Here is a 16,484-nt window from a genome sequence, read left to right on the forward strand (position 1 = left end):
ATTTTGATTTTTTCTTCTGTTTAGCACCTAGCACTAACCCAGCGCGCGGAATCAGGGTCGGGGTTCTCAAGATCAGGATCAGGCTCTGGGGTTCTCAAGTTTGGGGACACTCTCATTACTTTCAGCGAAATCACTACGCGGTATCACCTGGGTAGGAGGACTTATCCTCCTCCTCATAGCAAACTGGCTAGACCTCTGGCTTCCACATTATGCATGCTTCAGACTAAGTCCTATCCAAACCCCTGGACCTTTTCCATACGATAACTCCGGAGGCTTTTAGCTCTACTTGCCCCGACTGTTTGCAGTGTTAGCAATGTTGTAAACATGCTCTGGCGATGACCCTCGTTACAGGGACCCAATCGCATCACGGAAGAAGAATGGAGCTCTGCCATCCAGAGATCAGAACTTTCACGGCAAACTTGGGCTGTCCATAGAGCCCACGATGCGGAGGTTAGGCTCGGCCTACCAGTCCCCACGTGGGAGCGGCCCGCAGCTATGCTCTAGGGCAAAGCTTCTGAGGACCTTGTAAATATATTTCTTTTTCTGTCTGCCTGTCTGTAGCACCCTAGACTACTCTACCAGAAAATTTTCCCCACGTAATTATCGCACACCTCGACTTTGAATAAATTTTATACAAAAAAAAATACAAGTACTGTGCAAGTATATACGGTACTATAGAAAGTGCGGCCTGCTCTGTGGAGTTTCCTAAGGCGTCGCTCGAACCATGAGCTTTTTGCATCGTGAGCCGTACCAGGTCGAGAATAAAGCGACAAACGGCATCGCAAATATTGGCCAGGCAATTCTCGATGTTCATTCGAGGTCTTGCAGAGATTGGCTGCTTTCATTATTTTCGTTTCTCGCATTACAGCCAATTACCCTGCTCCTTTGTCAGGTAATAGTTTGCGCTTTGCGTGTATTTGTTTTCGTTTGACTGGGCGCTTTACTGGCATGCGTAGCGTACTGCTGGGTATGAACGAGCAGGATATCTATGTGTGCTTATAGATGCGTTTGTCTTGGAGGTGGAAAAGTGAACACCGGCGCCATCCTAGCCGTATGCCTTGGGTTGGATCCTATAGGGGCACCTAATCACATCTATAACGGTTCTCTGGCCTTTGTGTGCATGTTGGAGCATCAACCTTATCTTAGCATGTGCACTGTGTGATACATCTACTAGGTCCGTCTGGCTTGGTATAAAAAGTAACGCAGACGGCGGATGATATACGCGTCATGTTCTCTTTACGTCTCTGAGAGGTACAAGAATGTTTTTCGGTTGTAGTACTGAGGGAGGTAAACCAGACACCACACGCTTCACTGCGAATAAACTCTTCTGCATTGTTTTTTTTTTTTCAGGATCAGAATCCACTTTATTTCCAACACACTAGTTGGGGGCCCCCAGACAAAAAGCTGCCGCAGACAGCTTGGCGGGACCTGGGGGTCCGTCAACTCTCTACTCTTATCGAGCAGGCAAAAGCAATGTCGGTTCCCGAGCGGACGCTTTATCGACTAGGCAGCGAGTTTCTGAGTAGCAGCATGCACAGGGCAGATGGCCCAACAATTATGCGCGTAAAGTGCGCTTCCGATGCATTAACAAGTATAAAGTGTTCAGATGTTGTTTCAGATAGCGATGACATAAACTTGCGTTGAACACCACGATGCAGTCAGTGGGCTACGTGAGCGCAGAGAGAAAACAATAATAAGAGAGGAAATTGATTCATGAGTTAGATAGATGCAACGTTACATTTAAGTGGCAGCGGAATGGAGATGGTCACCCACCGAACCCGCGAATGCGTGGTGCCTTGCAACCAGCAGTGTCGTCACGTGGGCAACGATCGCCGTGCTCTAATGACAGCAAGAACATCGCTTCAAGACGGGACGCAAAGGAGCAACCACACACACTTCGCGGTCCCGTCTTGAAGCGCTGTTTTTTCTGTGATGAAAAACCAACTGGCCTGTCAGTCAATCCTTGTGTACTCTAATGAGAAAGTCTGGCAGCCTGAATGGTAACACCGAGAAATTTAGACTGACGTTATTATTGTGATTGAAACGTATCATCGCCGAGCTGCTCATGTCTGCCCTACTGGCAGCCTCGCCTGCCACTCCGGGATGCTAGCTGCCTCCTACCAATGAAGGCGAAGTTTATGTTTGCCCCCTCCCTGTCGTCCATGCTTCAGAACGCTCGGCAGCGCCTCCCCTCCCGCTGTGGATCGTCGTTACAAATCCAGCTGCGCTGTCGCCGTGACAACATCCTCTGAGCCGCCTATAAAGAAACAGCCATCGTTCAGCGCGCACTGTGGGCTTCGCGGCTGTGCCACTACACAGACCGCTGACCCGTTCACCATGATCATGCAAGTCGGTAGCTCCTATCATACGCCTTATAAAAAATCAAGTGATTACTGTTTGGTGGAGCTGCCGAGCCCACAGTGCTGCTGCTTACTCGTTACTGAATGTTTTAATGTAACACGCGCCTTGATCATACTATCAGGGAACGCAGAGACAAACTCTGGCCCTCACAAAGTTATCCTCGACGAGTTCAAAAAGTTATCCAGCGAACGACCACTAAGCAAACTGTCACTAATTTTAGTGCGCGCATTGCTGATTCAGAAAATCCTAGTTGAAATTTTCTAATCCTCTGAACAGAAGTGGACAATATAAACACTAAGACCGTTCGGTTAACCCACCATGTGTGTGACGTACAAGAGTGTCTTGACGACTTTGAGAACCGCACCCGGCGTTACAATCTAATATTTTGCGGTCTCCCGGACACCAATTTGAAAGAAATATAAGCTTAATCCGAACAAATAGTAATACACCACTGCCATGAATGCCTTGGTCTTACAAGCGAACAAAAGTTAAAGAGCGTGCGCACCGCCTAGGCGGCATACTACTAACCGTAGACGACCCATAATAGTGAAACTCTAATCCTACAGAACTAAAGCATATATTCTTTCAAACGGCTCGAAGCTAAGAGGTACTAACCTCAGCATTGGCGAAGATTTCACTTGTCCCGTTCGAACTGCACGAAAGCAGTTCATTACCTTTGCTAAGAGCAAGTCTGTACCATTTTCATTGCGTTTCAAGACCTTGCATATTGGATCTCAGCGATACATCTTTGACGACGCAGCAGGAATTGTCAGATATATCGTAGGGATCAGTACGTAGGCAGCAAGCACGCCAGCAGCCTCGTACAAACGCCAAATCAAACCTTTCGTTTTCTGTACTTTATACTAACATACATAGCTTACTTCCTAAGCCCTTGCTCCTGTATAATCTATTGCAGTCATCTGGCAGTAGCATACTGATATTTACTGAAACGTGGCTTTTTGAGGACATTTCTGATACAGAGGCTCTGATTGACTTGCCGAACTTTAATATTTTTCGCCGTCATGACCGCAGAAACGCACGTGGCAGGTGCGTACTCATCGCGACTAACAAACTGCTATCATGCTCTGTTATCAATATTGCTTCATAACTTGAATCGCTGTGGGTATTGCTCCGTGCCCCACCCCAAACTAAGTAATACTTGGCCCACTCGTACTTATCCAGATTTCACCCGTGAACTTAATGAAATATTATCTTAGTTTAATAATAAACACCCCACCGCCCATATTCTCCTCTATAGAGATGTTAACTTCTCTAACACTGAACGGCTGAATCAAACATCACCAATCACAGGAAATACTGAAACAAGGGAATTCGGCGATTTTTGCCTGAACTTTAACCTTAGCCAACTGGTAACTCAATGAACACGCGTCGCGAATGATCTTCGAACCATTTAGACCTGATACTTACAAATAGCAGTGAAAGCTTGAAATCTATCGCATACTTACGTGAACTTACGCATACTTAGTATTCACAAAGTAATTCATAATACAGTTCTCAAGTTATATTGCGCAACAAAAAAACAGCACGTTGTCGTTTTTTGTTGAGCAATATCACTTGAGTAATGAATTACCAACTTGCCCTGAATGCTGCTCTCATAATACATTTAATATCGTCCCTAGAACATGCCACATCTTCAGCAAAACAATTCAGGTGTACGATAAGGCCGATTACGATGCAATTAATAACGAACTACGACATTTCCTGCCTGCGTTTGAATCCTGTCTCGATTCCCGAAGCTTTAATAACTGCCTAATTTTAAGGTTAAAGTAATGGAGCTAACTAATAAATTCTTCCCCAAGATGAGCTTTCTTATCAATAAAAACAAACCAGGGTTTTCAAAAAGCCAAAGAACACTAGAAAACAAGAAGAAACGTCTCTTTCGTACTGCAAGACTTAATGGAAATAGGTTCGCATGGGATAGGTACTATGCTGCAAAATACGCATATTATACTGAAATTCGAAATGCTAGATATTTCATCACGGTGGCTTACCTAAAATTTTAGCAAGTAGCCTTAGAAAATTCTGGGAAGTCCTGAACCCGCAACCGACACGACATTAAACTTATAAACGATAATGGCGAGGAGATGAGCGACACTCACTGTGCTAAAATCTGTGCGTTCTCATCCGTGTTTACTAAAGAAGCTGATTTACGATCCCCTACGTCACATACTACAACATTACTAATGATGGCCCCAGTGACCTTCTCTGTTGCTGGCATTTCGTCCCTCATGGATAAAATTAAACTTTCATAACTTGCCGGCGTAGACATCTCCAAACTGTTAAAAAATAATGTAGTTATTCTAGTGTATTTCTCGATGCTGTTCTCACTGTCGCTTAAAACAGGAATATTGCCAGACGACTGGAAAGTGGTAAAGGTCGTACGGGTCCACAAATAAGGTAACAACGATCCCCTTTAAATTGTCGCCCCATTTCGCAAACGAGCATCCAATACAAAATCATGGAACACGTCATATAGTCTCACATAATGCACTTCCTAGACACTAACAATTTCTTTCATTATTCCCAGCATCACTTTCGTAAACTTTATCCTGTGAAACTCAATTGACAATATTTATTTATTACTCAGATTCCAATCTTGACCCCAACCTTCAGACTCATGCTATATTTCTGGACTTCCGTAACGCATTCGACAAACTACCACATTAATGCCTGTTACCAAAACGTGCCCAGTTGAACCTGCACATTCACATTCTCCAATGGATTTAAGAATTTCTTACTAACTGTTCTCGTTCAGCCTCTATTAAATATAACCGTTCTAGCTAGCTCTCAGTAATATCGGGCGTCCCCCAATGGTCTGTCCTCGCACCCCTTCTGTTCCTAGTATATATTAACGACCTACCCAACCATGTATCTTCTCATATTCGTATGTTTGCCGACGATTGCGCCATCTGTCGCACAATTACTAACATTTCTGACCAAATGGTCTCCAAAATGACCTTAACCGTCTACAGGAGTGGTGCGATCTTTTGCTAATGAAGCTGAATCCCACTATATGCAAACGCGTTTCATTTCAACGCCAGCGCAATTCTTTTGCTTTTTTCGTACGTAATCTCTAACTCCACTGTTGAACAAGTCCAATCCTATAAGTACCTTGGCGTCACCTTATCTTGCGATCCTTCTTGGCGCGCACATGTCACATAGTTCATATAACCAACGAACAGATATCTAGTTCTTTTAAAGCGTCATTTGCGTCATGCCACACAGGACATAAAACTTCTCGCGTATAAATCTCTAATCAGAACTAAACTAGAATATGCGGCGCTCATCTGGAGTCCGCGCCTGGTATACTTAATCAAGGAATTAGAATCCGCACAAAATCATGCTTCATACTCATATGATAAAAGCACATCATCCCTCAAACGCGAAAGTGGTCCTCCAAACCTTTCTGTGCGTCGCCGCATCGCCAGCTTCACAAGTTTTTCCACAGCTTCCTCAATCGCACGCCCTACGTCATCCCACCGATGCACATATCCCACCGCGCTACCCATCCGTATCAAGTTGCACACTCACGGGCTGACACTATCACGTTCACTGCCTCATTTTTTCTTTGTACAGCAGTGGACTGCAATGGCCTTCCCCGAGAAATTGCAGCCATCACGTATCCATCAAACTTGCAGGAAACGTCACAGCACACTGTTCCGCATAAATACTTATTTGTAACGTTCATTTGTTAGCCCACTCCTTGTGTGATACCCCCTAAACGGGGTCTTTACGGTAACAAAGTGATGCTGATGCCATGTGATATAAGAGAGATAGAAGAAAAATGGACGGCCGCGTCTTTCACCAGAAAAGCGCCTCGTTCGCTATACTGTTCTTGGGGGAAGCGAAAAGGGGAACATAAAGATGAGAGAAATAGGAATGAAACACGTGATGAATGTGTAAACGCTCCCGGACAGCGCGCAACAGAGTTTGCAAAAGCGTGTCGTTTCCAAACCAGCACAAATGTGTCTTCACCGCCTACTGGACCAATGATCGGTGTGGAAGGTGTTGCAGTAGCGTCTGCACTCAATGTCGATGACTATTTAGTGGCCACGCAATGGTTGGACGTTGATTGCATTAGTAAGTCAAGTCGAGATACGACTCTGACACAACATGTGGTCGATGTTCCTTTGACAATTCGAGATATAACATGTAGCACCATCAGCCATTTGGATTTATGCTGAATGAGCTCTTAAGAAGGCTACCACAACAGACACACAATATATTACCACAATATACGCTAGTAGACAAAAGCGCTCGCGAAATGTGCAGGCAGTTAGTCGGGCAATTAAGGCCAGAGAAATAGGTACGATATCGGTGTCTACCAAGAAGAACCTAATTAAGGAAGAATGTATAGCACTCGTTGAAATCGATAATATTGTCGAGCAGGTCGCAAATGGCTCTCCTGTACTCGACAACATGCACGTTTTGACGTCACCAGCATCGCCAGAAACACATGCTGTCTTGCTTGCAGAGTACAGTTACGGGTTCTGTTGAAGGTGTGCTGGATATCTAAAATTATCTGTGTGCTTTTGGGCTCAAGTCTCAGATCAAGTCCCACAATTGTGCGCGTGCTATGAGGCGTAGGAAAATCGGTAGGAATACCATCTTGACATGGGCAAAATGATTTATATTAGACGAATTGAAACTGACTTTCAAGACCTTAATTTAGTTGTGCAACATGGTCGCATAACCGCTAGGAACAGCATGTAGCTGAGCATTCAGGGACAAGCCGGCACGAATACCCAGCCGACCTCGAAGAGGAACTTGACCCCTACAACGAAGGAGAAGGCGCACACGACACCATTCCGTGTTTGCGACGTAGAATAAACGGCACCACCGGGTCTCCTGCGTTCCCCTTCCCCAATCTAGCCTTTGCTTCGTTCTTCGAACAGAATGGCCCACCACTTGACCTAACCAGATAGACACACCACCTCTCCTGCGGCCCCCGCCGCTGCGTATACCGGTTCGCACCTTCTGAGTGAGGAGTGTGGCGCCCTGAGGCGACTGCCCTCGAGCGGGCACTTCCGCATTATCGCCGCCGATATCGGCGACTCTCAGGCAGTCACAACGTTAAATTCATGGCAGCCGGTGTGGGGTTTTGCAGAATGGTGCCGAGCTTGGGTTCAAGGGGGTGTCGGAGAAGATCTGCCTCGTCACAAAGCAAAAGAGGCAAAGGAAGCCCTTGCCGGTGCTTATCGCCGGTACAGATGCAGCTGAAGTCATCGCTTTGGCCTCGGGAAGCGTGGGGGCCCCGGTTAATACTGTGCAGCATTACGCAGGCTTTCTGCTATATTAAAAGAAGAATACCGTAGAGACTAAACAGACAGAGCGCTCCTTCAGGGTCAGCCTCTATCATTCGCTATTTCTCGAAACTTAACAACCAGAACACTACTGAGCCATCGAGTTTAGACAAGCAGGACAGTGCTGGCTTAACGTGCAAATTTACCACGTTCTTTGGGGCCTAAACAAGAGTGATGCAACTAAAAAGACCTCAAGGCCAGTAGTTGCTGATGCAATCACATTCGAAGCTTGTCAGTGTTCTTTTGAGCTAAATTAGCTCCCTGACAAACAAAAGACCAGGAGCCCAAGCTCAGCCTCATGAAATTCAATCATCTGTTTTAACCTAAACACAACATGGGATTTCCAATGTATCAAGTAAATTAAACAACGTACATTTGTCGTACTCTTGGTGCAGCCCGTTATCGTATTCTGATATTGTAGAGGTTTTTAGTCCAGCGTTCTCCCATTATGACACCACAATGGTTTCATTTCGGGATTTACGTGCAATTTCAAATCCTTCAGTTTGAGAAGATCCTTCCATTTTTCATGGCTATCAAAGACAAAATTCTTTCTTTGGCATAAAGAATGATGGTATTTTTCTGGAGAACCTAAACATATCGTAGGCCAGTTGAATGAGTCAGCCCACTGGTACTCTTAGTAGACCGCGCGATGGCCTCGTAAAACAACAGACTTATGAAACAACTCATAAATATAGCAAGAAAGTGCATAAACTTGTGCTTATACATTTTTGGAGCTAAATAAAGGAATCATCTTTGTGCTGCTTTATAGTTTACTCTCGCTATTCTTTCAAATTTATCAGAAAGCGATGTGCTGGTCATGCCTTCTTAGATAATGTCCATTCCACTTGTTTTATTCAAATGTCTAAATGTTGTGACCGACTTCCCCTACCACAATTCATGCTTCATGTACAACAGATTGTTGGGAAGTTGTCCCCTACGTGATACGAGGTCATAGTGCCGAGAGGCGATCAGAATACCACAGCTGGTCGGTCACCATCCTGCTAATGAAAAGAAAGAAGGAGAACTCAATTTTGGTTAGTCACAATCACATGAAGCCACAGACAATTACAACAAGAAAATATGATAGACTGCTTGTGTTTTGTTTAATTGAAATATGGAAAAGATAAATAAATGCAAATGAAAGTGGACGAAAAAGCATCTTGACTCAGCTAAGATCTCGTATTTCAGTCCCCTGTGCGCGATTTTCCAAAATGCCCTTTAATGCGAATAATGAGCGCAGCCTTTGGGATCCTCGGGCTATCTTCTTCAAATGTTGATGTTATTTATTTCTGACTATATATATATATATATATATATATATATATATATATATATATATATATATATATATAGAGAGAGAGAGAGAGAGAGAGAGAGAGAGCGGGAACCCAACTTCTGGTGGTAGAGTCTTAGGCATTATTGTACGTTTTCTTCATTTGTGTTCGGCTGGGTTACGAGATGCTGTCCTATTGCACAGAACTAGCAAAAACCTAGTATGAGCGGTGCGAGAAGAGAGACGGGCATATGCTCCGCACGTGGCTCCGGCCACTAATATCACCAGCACGGTCACGAGGGGTCTTCCGTGTCGCATATATTTCTTGCGCGTTGTTATTTACTGATCAGGTTTAGATCAGCAGTCAGGGCGTAGGGTAGTACGTGGCAGGAATAACCATGTGGTTTCTGGGGGACCATGCTTACTCCTGAACTTTTCTTTTTTGGACGAGACTTGATGTGGTATCGGAGAGTTGGTGCTTTGGGTTTCCACATAGGTGCCAAGGTGTACCGAGTCAAAACCTTATCGTCTCCCAGTCATCGTTATATCTGGCATCGCCCATTTATGGTTCCCTTGCGTAGGACTTCCTGCTAGCGTTGGTTTATAACAGTGTGCACGTTAGACGAACCGATAAATTAGGTTACGCTCGTTCCAGCTACAATTTGAATTGTTAAAGAGGTCGGTGCGTTGGAATACCGCCCGCACAACGCTGAGCTTTGTTTTTCATGCCGACACTGACAGTTGTGCACCAGAGACATTGTTAAAAGAAATGTAGACAAAGTCATACTAAAAGCGAAGAACAATTTCCGAACAGCTTTTACTGCAGTCTTAGTCAACACCAGACGCGTTTTAGGCACACTTTGCTTGAGCATGTAAACGGTGCCTCCTCTAATTGGCGCTAGCTGGCTTCCTAAAGCCTGGGAAGTTTGACCACACAGTGATTTCTTAGCATGACTTTGCAACGGTCTTCTATTCCGGCATATTGCCTGATTAATGTGTCTTCGAAGACTGGTACTATATATATGCTCACAAGCTATTTCTTCATTCTTGTAAAACAGCACGTTTGGCAGAATATATTTTTTGCATGTTGCGACTGCTTTTGGTGCATTCAAAACAATAAGGAAAACGTCATTTCCTTAGCCCGCATTCGCTGCCAACTTTGTGGTTCCAGCGTTGTGAGCGAGATATGTTTCGCTCAAGCAACGAGCTTTACAATTCCATCTTCGCTTGCGTACGCGCCCGCCTTCAGGGCTAAAAAAAGTTCAATAACGCCAAGAAAAGTGACATAAGTTGTACGAAAAAAAAAAACACGGCACAAGTTTGCGTTGAACTTCAGACAATTTCACGTCATGTTGAAGCTTTCGTCTCGTTTTATTCCATTCCGCTGAACTCAAACAGAACGCTATTACTTTGACTACGAAGCCTAGGTAAAAAAAAAAGCGGTAAATATATGCATTTCATGCTCTGGCACACAGTGCTAAGCTTCGATTAGTTAGGCGAAAAAATGTGCAAAGGAAGATTAGGCACTCGTCAGGAACGAAAAGAAAAGTCTCAAAGAAGGTGAGAGCAAACCATCATCTATAATTGAATGCAACGAAGCATAACACATCTGCGTTGGGAACGCAAGCCTCAAAGAACACTCCAAAAGGAGTAAAGATCGCATGAGCTTGCAGATAAATATTCCGGAAACCTGATTGCAAACACTTACAGCAACAAAAGGAACACAAGCATTAGCATTCTCTATGCTAACACGAGTTTCTTCTTGTCTTAGCATTCAACCTTCATGAGACGGAGTGCTTCCTTCTTCCGTTGCAAATGCGCATTCAGCATGCACAATTCATTGCATTCGCATTCAGGAGCACGTCAGTTCTTGAACATCGTGTAAAAAAAGAGGCAGAACTTCCGACGTGCTGGAAGAAAGCTCAGCACCGTATGGTGGAAAGAGAAGATGATTCCCGGGTCCGTGCTTTGACGAATATTTCAACAGACTCCTGGTTTGCAATCACAAGAAACATCTCCGAATGTTTTTGATGTAACTTTGTTGAGCCAGACAACATTAATAAGCTCTTAAAATGTAAACAAGAATTAAATTCAGCACTGTGTATTTTTAGAGAGAACAAGAATTGTGTCAGCGACGTACATAATAATTTGGGGTCAACAGTGTCGTTAACATATATTTGTGACGAGCACAGATGCCTATTCCTTATCCCTTCCGAAACCTTGCCACAGTGGCACGCCTAACCGAGTTCTATTCGAATAGTGGTAAAATTTGCGGGCTCAGGGTCATCACTTAGAAGCCAGACGCCCAGCTGATGATCCCAGAGACGGACACCAGGCGGAAAATTGAGCGGATGTACATTTTACTCTGTCGCGTCTAGGCACCAATTACTGCGGCCGGACAGTGCAGCATATCGGGCCGGTCCAGCCGAGCGCGCCTTTTGCATGCCCGGAAGCATCGTAATCATAGTGTGCATCCGTCCAAACTATAATATTGCGACTAGGCTTGCGCAATAAATCTTACAATCCTAAGAAATCAATACAAAATACGATGGAATAAGTTCCGCATGCCGAGATCAAAGCCGCCTACATAAAGAAGATATTATTTGGGGTGACCGTTCGTCTAGTATCTGGCGACTATTTGCGCAAAACGGTGTTCGCTTCAAAAAGCATGAAGTATTTACGCCCATAGCGAGCACGGTAATGGTCTAATATGAGCAGCAACGCTGATGTCAGGGATTTTAAATATGAATCGACTGATCGGCCCTGCCAGATATTTAAAACTGTTGCGATGTTGTTCCTCAGTAAACTGTTTACTTACACTGTGTCAATTTTGTAGGCGGTTTCATCACGTGCAAAGTGTCATTCCGGCTTCATGTTCAAACAAAATTACCCCTTATCGCATCGTGTATTACATATGATACCTACAGAGCAACTCCATCTAGCATAACAGAATTGAAAAGAAAGAAACCCCGACATATTCCGCCGAAATCACTTTCTTCGTAATGAAATATAGTCCATTTGGCACTGGAAATGCTTTTTTAGTTATTTTTCTTTTAAGATGTGAATGTGGCAGATAGACTGCTGTACGCTATTTAGTAAACAGATTATTTGCACATTTTAGACACTTGAAATCGGAGCACAAAATACATCAGGGTGTTTGTTTATTCTTTATAAGCCTTCTGAGATCTTTTGATCGAGAAATACATTCGGGTCCGCCTGTGAGGAAAATGCAATTGCTGGGAAAACATTCGGAATGCGGGAGATGGAAATTCAAGGCGATGAGCAAAACGAACGCAAGGTGAAAGCAGGAGCCAAGGTTTCGACAAGTGCTTTGAAAAACCGAGCGCAGGGCATGCAGAAGTAAAGCCGCATTAATTAAACCGCACCGCAGGGTCCAGGAGACACTAAGGAAGCGGTAGACCGTCAACTCAACAGTACTGTGCCCGCCGCGGTAGCTTTGTGGCTATGGCATTGTTAGAGGGCTCGGATTTGCCCCCTACCACGGCAGTGGCATTTAGACGGAGGCGAAATAGAAAACACACGTGCACTTATATTTTGGGACACATTAAAGAGCACCACGGTGTCAAAATTAATCCGGAGTCCGCCACTACGGCGTGCCTCATAATCCAATTGTGATTTTGGCACGTACAGCCCCATAATCCAATTCAAGTTTGATACTTCGGTCACGGTGGGATGTGCCATGTGAGGCAATGACAATGCTCAACCTTTTCAGAGCTTATGAAATATGGCGCGCAACAACGCCACAAGCAAACACCTCTCCCTTTGTGTTCTGTTTACTAAGCAGACAAACAGCAGTAACGCAAGGTAACACTTAACATCAACTCACCTCTCTAGTGTTTGACTAAAGGTTGAAGAAATTAAGCTTTAGCCGTCAACATCCCCGTTAGTTACCGTCAATCAAAGCATACAGGACGGAAAGCTTCCCTTACATTGATTCCCACAGGCCGTGGGATCTGCATAAGTTTTTTCTTCTTACGTTTTCGCTATACCCTTCTCCTCCGTTTTCAGCCTCATAGTTCCGCTACACGCTCCTCCTCCGCTTTCTTTCTCGTGATCTCTTCGCTATCGTCGTCTTTCATGTACTGCTGCGCCTCGCGTTCGATCTTACATGCTTCGCTGTGCTCATTCGCTCGGTTACGCGGAGGGACAACGCTGAGGGACGCGGACGCTAAACGCAGGAATGGGCGCCTAAGACCTGCGCTCGAAAAACTCGTAACCTCGTATGAGGGTGTTCTGTGCCTGCAAGCTTGCGTGATAGGGTAGACTTCTGGGAGCTACTGACTCCATCAAATAAAAATAAAGATATGAAAGATCTGCAGAACTGAACTTTCCCTTCCACCTATATTCCAAAACGTGACGCTATTGGCTGGAGTGTACTTATCTAAGATGTACTACATAAGCAAGCTGTATGATCCCTTTTCTGTAAAGTATGGATGTCAAAGAGGAAATTTTGCGGATAATTAGGCATTTTCTTTAATTATTTACACCTTTTTCTCTTCCGTATCTATAGAGCTGCTACGAAGAGCAAATCGAAAATATGTTTAAAGAAGCTTAATTAGGAAATGAAGCACACCTCGAGGAACGCTATTAAACGAACTTTCTTATAACTGTGTAAATATTTAAATATTATTCTACGCCAGAGGCTATAAACTCAACAAGCATGATCATGTTGCGTTTTGTAGCGAGCGCGCCTGCACACACGACCAAGCGTTTTCGATTTCAGTCTCCTTCTTTCTCCGCAGTTCCTCTCCCCTCCGCGCATCTCTCCCCTCTCAATTCATTATAAAGTTTTCAAAGCCCTTATGGTCTTTGTTTGCGTTCGCATCAACAGATCTTGGTGGTCTATCTCGTTTGTAGCGTTACCCTCACAGATGTCACCACTTGACTGGCACCATTCGCCCCTCAATCGTCAAGTGGTGCAAGATTTTCCTGAATAATCTGCACCTTTGGACAAACTATAGTATGGTTTTCTTCTTTACTGGGCTCGGCTTTTCAACAGGATTGAATACAATATGGATAATCTGACGATCTAATGTGGCTCAACGTAATCATAGTCCAGGAATACGGTCATGTGACTAAGTTCCTGTGACGTGTACTATTCAGCAACCTGATCGCTGTTTTGTTCTGAGCAATAAATGCAGTGAAATACAACTGTACAAATGTGTCCAAGTTGATGAGACAATAACTGACGAATGCGCTCTATTATTGGCTAGTATTTATTTGGCTAGTATTTATTTTATTTGTAGCCATTTTATTTCTCACAGAATCAGATGCTGTTTTGTTTCTAACAAGAATGACTAAAATAAAGGGGGCGCTTGTTTGCCGCTTCTATCGACAGGCAACGTCCAAAAGTGTTAAATTCCATCACTGACTAGGCTCACCGCAAGGCTGCAAGAATTATAGCAATGTTTTAGATTTGGCAATCCACGAATACCCTCAAAATGAGACATCACAAGGGTGTTCCCATGAAGAGCGTTCTAAAGTACAAGCCCCTTCAAGTAGCTGTGCAGTTTCAGAGACATCTTTGAGAAGCGCGGTAAACCACAGAAAGCAGTGTAGTTTGAGCTAGCATTGTCAGATGGCGCCACAATACAACTGTCAAATGAGCGCTGCGTTGCCATGCTGTGTGCAAGCGGGAATACGAAGCCGCCGCAGACTTCCAATTTTGCTTGGACAGCGTAATATGTTTTTTTAACGGTTTTCATCTGTGCCATGCAAGCAGAGAAGGGGACGTCACAGTTAATTTTCATGTAAAGATTAAATATCTGTAATTGACAACACTTGATTAGAACCGATCAAGGAAAAATCGAATGTGCTGTTAATTTTTGTTCATTTTGTGTGCGTGTTTCTTGCGTGGGAATAGAAGGAGAGAGCCCCTTACTCCACTGATCCGCCAAAAGTTGTGCAATCGTGGACGCACAGCTCTCAGGCTCAGACTAAAACTCGTCGTTAGCACTTGGGCAAGTGCGGGTTCTAATTCAGTACGCACAAATCCGACAGCTTGATGTGTAGCTGTACTGGCCTCCCACAGGCGGGAGCATTGACGGTAGCATAAAGCAATATCTTCAGTGTACATAAAATATTCAGCAACTGTTTTTGCAACATTCTTCTAAAACTAACCCTTCTGTTTTGTATCCAATACTTGCTCATGTCACGTAGTAGTGACGGTGAAGAAAGCAACAAAACTGTGAATGACGAAACGCGCGTTTTATTGGGCCAACCTGTGCCCTCAAAAACCTGTGTTCTCAAAGCGCGACAGCGGCGCACACAGTCAGCGATCGTCGAAAATCTGACCTGCCGGTCAAGTGCGTCGGCTTTTATACATGAGTCACTATTCCGACTCGCACCACTGCACCTCTGCAGTCGATTCTTGACCTTCTATTTCTGAAAAATTTTCCTGAAGATTACTCAGTTATTACTGCCGATGGTATCTCGGACCACAAGATTGCTCAAGTTACTCTAAAAATCAATAGCACAAGAACGCCTCCTTCGGTGGCAACTTTTCGTGAATTTTCTGCTGCAGATGATGAATCTGTCCTACTTGCAATGCATCTCTCGGTTAGTGAGTTTGGCATGGTGGCGATGTTTCTCATCTTTGGAACGAGTTCAAGAAATTAGTGTCAGCATGCGTTGACAGGTTTGTCCCTTGCGTAGAAAGATTACAAAGCGTCGGAACCCATGGATTAGTACGGACATAATCCATCTAAAGCGGCGTATTAAACGAAAAAGGAAGGGTAAAACTACGTCAGAATTAACCGCCCTTCAAGAACAGCTGGTTACTAAATTGAAGCTTCCGCGTAGTAAATTTTATGGCCAAACTCTTAGAGCTTCTGGCGCTACTTGTCAGGTTCCCAACTGTGTGTGAATTGTCTAAAGATTAATGGTAACATGTGTACAAACCTTACTTTAATTGTAAATGAATTTAACACTACTTTTCACCAAGCGTTTCCAAGACCAAATGTTCAATATTTACGAACGCGCTACTCTGACCCATCACCCGTTGCAAACTCAATACCTGACCTAGTTCTTGGTCGCGAAGGAAAACTTTCTCTTCTTTTAAATGTAAAAATGAAAGGGTCTAGCGGCGCTGACGGCATAACGAATGCCTTCCTTGTACGGTACTCGGAGATTGTGTCACATTACCTTTATGTTGTGTTTAACGCATCACTCAACGAAAGCTCCTTACCCGCATATTGGCTCACGGCAAGAGTAGTTCCCATATTTAAATCGGGAAACAGGCTAAAAGCCTTGTAACTATAGACCAATTTCTCTAATAAGCACATGCTGTAAACTTCTTGAACATGTAATAGCTCACCATATATCTCAGCACCTTGAATCAAAAAAATTCTTCGTTGAGTATCAGCATAGTTTCTGGAAGACTGTCTCAACTACACATTTAATTTCGGTTATACATGATTCTGCTTCAGCTCTAAAAAATTGTAGGCAGATAGATGCGGCTTTTCTTGACACGTCAAAAGCTTTTGATAGTGTGCCACACACTTTAC

Source organism: Dermacentor andersoni, chromosome 5 (assembly GCF_023375885.2).
Source record: "Dermacentor andersoni chromosome 5, qqDerAnde1_hic_scaffold, whole genome shotgun sequence".
Lineage (NCBI taxonomy): Eukaryota > Metazoa > Arthropoda > Arachnida > Ixodida > Ixodidae > Dermacentor > Dermacentor andersoni.